This window comes from Trachypithecus francoisi, unplaced genomic scaffold, assembly GCF_009764315.1.
Source record: "Trachypithecus francoisi isolate TF-2019V2 unplaced genomic scaffold, Tfra_2.0 Lachesis_group10, whole genome shotgun sequence".
Taxonomy (NCBI): Eukaryota; Metazoa; Chordata; class Mammalia; order Primates; family Cercopithecidae; genus Trachypithecus; species Trachypithecus francoisi.
The window spans coordinates 30,555,280-30,561,365 of record NW_022681455.1 but is presented as its reverse complement, the minus strand read 5'-3'; positions in this window follow the sequence as shown (position 1 = coordinate 30,561,365).

Sequence of the window (6,086 nt, the reverse complement as noted above, 5' to 3'; positions counted from 1 at the left end):
CTTGGTCACTCCCTCCCTCCTTCCTTTGTTTTCTTCAGGGACACTACTCTCTACAGGTTTCCTTTGTATCTAATAGGCTTCTCCTGAAGTTTAAATGTTGAAGTGCCTCAGGGCTCAATCTTTGACTCTCTCCTTAATCTAGACTTATCACCTATTACCTCCTGACTTTAAATACCATCTATAACCAATGAAGATTCCCAAACTTCTCTTGCTGGCCCCTAACTTCTGCCCCGAGCTCCAGGCTCATGAATTCAACTGCTTATGGGACATCTTCTCTGAGACCTTTAATAAATCTCTCTAATACAAAAATCTTTAAAAATCTCTCTAGTACAAAATGGCGCTCTTGTTCTTACCCGTAAAGCCTGTCTCTTCCAGGCTTCCCCATCCAGAAATTGCACCACATGTCATTCAGTTATTTGGGCCAAAACTGAAAGGTCATCCTCTTTCTCCATTCCTCCTCCCCAATCAATCCATCAGCAAGCTAAGTCTGCCTCATTTTTTCATTCATCTGTTCAACAAATATATTTATTGAGTGTATAGTATGTGCCAGGCACTCTTCTATGCTCTTGGGATACTACTGAATAAAATAAAGATCTCTGATTACATTTCTACAAGGGAGATGATACTATAGATAAAAGAAAATATAGATCAAGTTTAAAAGTATCAAAAGGACAGATTTTAGTACTAAATGAGGCCTCAGTAAAGTGAAATTCAGGCAAATCATTGAAGAAGATTAGTTTTGGCCACATGGATTTCCAGGAGATAGGCCTTTATCTAGCATAAGAAACAGCTGGAATAAAGCCCTATGGCAGGAGTGTTGGGACATACATGGGAAACAAACAGGAAGGAGGCAAGTGGGGCTGGAGTGGCATGAGTGAGCCAGAGTTGTGGGAAAGGTGAAAAGAGAAGTGAAGCAGGGTCTGGATTGGGAAAGGTCTTTTAGCTTATCTTAAAGATTTTGGCTTCTTCTGTTGATTTAAATGGAAGTCACTGCAGACTTCTGAGCACAGTGATGTGATCCAACCTACATTTTAAAAGGATGACCTGGGCTGGGCGGGGTAGCTCATGCCTGTACTCCCAGCACTTTGGGAGGCTGAGGCAGGCGGATCACGAGTTCAGGAGATCGAGACCATCCTGGCTAACATGGTGAAACCCCGTCTCTACTAAAAATACAAAAAATTTAGCCGGGCGTGGTGGCGGGTGCCTGTAGTCCCAGCTACTGGGGAGGCTGAGGCAGGAGAATGGTGTGAACCCGGGAGGCAGAGCTTGCAGTGAGCTGAGTTCACGCCACTACACTCCAGCCTGGGTGACAGAGGGAGACTCCATCTCAAAAAAAATAAAAATAAATAAAATAAATAAAAGGATGACCTGGCCAGGTGCAGTGGCTCACACCTGTAATGCCAGTACTTTGGGAGGCTGAGGCGGGAGAATTGCCTGAGCCCAGGGGTTTGTGACCAACCTAGGCAACATAGTGAGACCCCTTGTCTGTATATAATACAATTTTTAAATATTTATTTTACTTTTTGAGACGGAGTCTTGCTCTGTCGCCCTGGCTGGAGTGCAGTGGCGTGATTTTGGCCCACTGCAACCTCTGCCTCCTGGGTTCAAGCAATTCTCCTGCCTCAGTCTCCTGAGTAGCTGGGATTACAAGTGTACACCACCACGCCTGGCTAATTTTTGTATTTTTAGTAGAGACGGGGTTTCACCATGTTTGTCAGGCTGGTCTCGGACTCCTGACCTCGTGATCCGCCTGCCTTGGCCTCCCAAAGTGTTGGGATTAGAGGCGTGAGCCACCATGCCCGGCCTATAAAATTTTTTAAGTTGTTAAAAAATAAATAAATAAAAAGGATGACTCTGGAGGCTGTGCTGAGAATAACCTGGGCGGGGGGCGGGAGGGGGCGAGCAGCAGAGAATGGGCAGAAATGACAGAAGCAGGGAGATCTATTAGGAGGTGATGGTGACTCAGACTAGAGTGACAGCAGTGGAGGTGTGAAAGGGCTGGTTTCTGAATATATTCTGGAAAAGAGCCAACAAGTTTTGTTAATGGATTGGAGGTCATGTTTGACAAATAAAATTAAGGATAACTCCAATGTTTCTGGCCTGAGTTAACTAGAAAGATGTAATTGTCATCAACTGAGACTAAAACATAACCCAAATTTGACCACTTCTCTCCACCTCTACCCTGACCAAGCCATTGTCTCTTCTCCCTGGACCACTGCACTGGCCTCCTAACTGGTCTGCCTGCTGTCATTCTCATTCTTTAGTCTATCCTTCACATCTACAGTCGGAGGTAGTTTTAATATGTAAATCCATGGGCCGATCACAGTGACTCACGTCTGTAATCCCAGCACTTTGGGAGGCTGAGGTGGGCAGATCAAAAGGTCAGGAGTTTGAGACCAGGCTGGTCAACATGGTGAAACCTGTCTCTACTAAAAATACAAAAATTAGCCAGGCATGGTGGTGGGTGCCTGCAGTCCCAGCTACTTGGGAGGCTGAGGCAGAAGAATCACTGGAACCTGGGAGGTGGAGGTTGCAGTGAGCTGAGATCACACCACTGCACTCCAGCCTGGGTGACACGGTGAGACTCTGTCTCAAAAAAAAAAAAAAAAAAAAAAAAAAAATTCCATTTATTAAAAGTATAAAAGTATTTAAAAAGCATAAAATCTAGAATAAAATCCAAATGCTTTACCATAGCTTATGGGGCTCTGTACAATATGCCCTCTGTTAAACATCTTGATCCCATCTCCCACAGTCTAGCCATACTGGGCTTTTTTTTTTTTTTGAGCCGGGATCTTGGTCTGTCATTCAAGCTGGAGTGTGGTGGTATAATCATAGCTCACTGCAGCCTCAAAGGATCCTCCTACCTCAGCCTCCAACTAGCTGGGACTACAGGCACATGCCACCAGGCCTGGGTACTTTTTAAACATTTTTGCAGAGACAGGGTCTCACCATGTTGCCCAGACTGGTCTCGAACTTCTGGGCTCAAGTAGTGCTCCTGCCTCAGCCTCCCAAAGTGCTGGGATTACAGGCATGAGCCACCATGCCTGGCCTGGCCTTCTGTTTTTACTTCAAACACCCCAAAGTCATTCCTGCATCAAGGCCTTTGCCTTTGCTGTTCCCTGTGTCTGGAATGCACTGTCTCCGTGTGTTCATATGGTTTGTTCCCTCGTTTAATTTTCTCTCTCTGTGTTACCTCCTCAAAGCAGCTCTCTCTTTGTATCCACCCTGTTCTCTTCCCCGTCACTCTCTCTAACCTCTTTTTTCACTTTATTTTCATTTGGAGCACTTACTATTACTTAAAATTATATTACCTATGTATATTGTCTATCACCCTCAAAGCAATATGTAAGCTCCATATGGGCAAAGATTTTGTCCTTTTTATTGATGTATATCTCCAGCTCCTAAAACAGTGCTTGCCCTACACTAGGCACTAAAGTGTTCATTGAAAGTATGCAAAGCTTGGCCAGGTGCAGTGGCTCATGCCTATAATCCCAGCACTTTGGGAGGCCGAAGCAGGTAGATCATCTGAGGTCAGGAGTTCAAGACCGGCCTGGCCAACATGGTGAAACCCCATCTCTACTAAAATACAAAAAATTAGCTGGGTGTGGTGGTGGGCACTGTAATTCCAGCTATTTGGGAGGCTGAGGCAGGAGAATCGCTTGAACCACCCGCCCCCGCCAAAAAAAAAAGAAAGTATGTGAAGCTTAAGTAAGACAATGTCTATAAAGAGCTTAGCAGGGTACCTGGCACTGAGCAAGCAGCCAGGTGATGTCATACTCTAAGATCTCTCCCTGCCTCTCTGTCATCCCTCCTTAGTCTCCTTGTCTGGCTTATCCTTGTCCTTCTTCACTTAGCCATTCAATGTCCGAGTTCCTCAAGGCTAAGTTCTGGGCCCTTCATCTACAGATTCCTCAGAGAGGTCTATCCTAGCCACCATGTCTTTTTTTTTTTTTTGGAGATGGAGTCTCCCTCTGTCACCCAGGGTGGAGTGCATTGGTGTGATCTCGGCTAACTGCAACCTCTGCTTCCTGCGTTCAAGTCATTCTCCTGCCTCAGCCTCCCAAGTAGCTGGGATTATAGGAGACCATCATCATGCCCAGCTAATTGTTGTATTTTAGTAGAGACAGGATTTCACCATGTTGGCCAGGCTGGTCTCAAACTCCTGACCTCAGGTGATCTACCCGCCTCAGCCTCCCAGAGTGCTGGGATTACAGGCATAAGCCACCATGCCCAGCCACCATGTCTTGAGTAGCTCCCCAACTACTGTTTCTATTCAGTATCCCATTTATTTCCTTCATATGATTCATCTCAACCTGCAATTATATGTTTGTTTACTTTTAAGAAAAACAGTCCCTGAGAATTGGGAATTGGCCTGACAATAACTAGCAGGCTTTGGTGTTGCTGGGAGCTGGCCTGTTGCCCATAGTTAGGCCCTGGTACTCTTGTTGAACATAAACTATCTCACAGAAAATCAGTGTCACACAAGGTCATTCTGTGTTTGTGATGAAGTTAGACAAACTTCAAAATCTTGTCTAAGCACAAAAACACCAAACAGTTCCCTGTCAGCTAAAATGTATTGGCTTTTTTTGCCTTACAGCTTTACTCGTATTTCATTTCTCCCTCCTTCTAGATAAGATTAAGAAGTAGTTATAGAACAATTTTCTGCTTCTTTTGAAATCACCAAACACAAACCCTAACCTTGTCATTCCTAGCCCTCTTTTAGGGAGATAACCTCTGTAGAATTAATAAACTCAGCTTAAATGCTTGCCCATGAGTTGAGGAGCTGTAAGTTAACTTTTAAGAAGTTTCTTCTGGCCGGGCGCAGTGGCTCACACCTGTAATCCCGGCACTTTGGGAAGCTGAGGTGGGCAGATCACAAGGTCAGGAGATAGAGATCATCCTGGCTAACATGGTGAAACCCCGTATCTACTAAAATCACAAAAAATTAGCCGAGTGTGGTGGCGGGCACCTGTAGTCCCAGCTACTCGGGAGGCTGAGGCAGGAGAATAGCGTGAACCTGGGAGGCGGAGCTTGCAGTGAGCCGAGATTGTGTCACTGCACTCCAGGCTGGGTGACAGGAGACTCTGTCTCAAAAAAAAAAAGGAAGTTTCTTCCCAGACAACTGGTGTTCCTGGCTCTTCCTCCATCCTGAGGCTTTGAACATGGATGAGGAAGCCAGAGCTTCACTTTGGACTGTGAATAGAAGTTTGTGGTTGTGAATCTAACAGTTGGGGGTTGAGGTTCTGAATACTCAGGGACCTTGTAATGGTGGCATTGTCACACATCTTGGATTGTTGATTGTTTACCTCTTGACCTGTGAGAGAAATAAACTTCTATCTTAAGACTTCTTTTTAAATGGCAGTTACATAAGCCAGAACTACCTGGAGAAATCTGATACTTTTGTTTTGACCTGTAATTTTCAAATGTCTACTTTTCTCCAACTCTACTACCCAAGTCTATGTCATCATCATGGCTCACTTGTACTACTGAAGTAGCCAGTAGCTTTCTAACTAACTTCCAGGTCCAAGGTGGGCCCTCTTCATACAAGCTGATTTTTTTGAAAAGCCAGCCTAAGCCATGATACTCCCGTCTAAAATTCTTCAAAGGCTTCTGTTCTAAGAAAAGAGCCAAATCCTCATGTTCTCCAAGGCCCTGAGTGGTCTAACTCCTCTTTCTTCTGCATCATCTCCCACTGTCCCTAGGTTTCTTAGCTTCTTTTCCCCTAGGTCTTTTAGCTAAGACCTTTGCCTTGACTCACCTTTCCCACCCCACCTCCTGTTTATCCTTCGGAGCTTGTCTCAGTTGCATCTCCTTCCCCGACTCCCTTTATTACACAACTCCCTTTCACCCTTTCTTCTTCCCTGTCTTCTTCCCAGCACTTTTGGCAGGTTTAACTTTACATGCTATTTGTGGTTATGAGAAACCTGTCTTCCTTGTACATTTTAAATCCACTGGCTTTGGCTGTCAGTTATCTCTAGTGCTTAGTATATTGCCTGGCCCATAGGCACTCTGCAAATTGCTGCTGAAAGACTCTATCATTACCACTCCATAAACACAAATTCTGCCAAGTAAAATATTTAAAAATA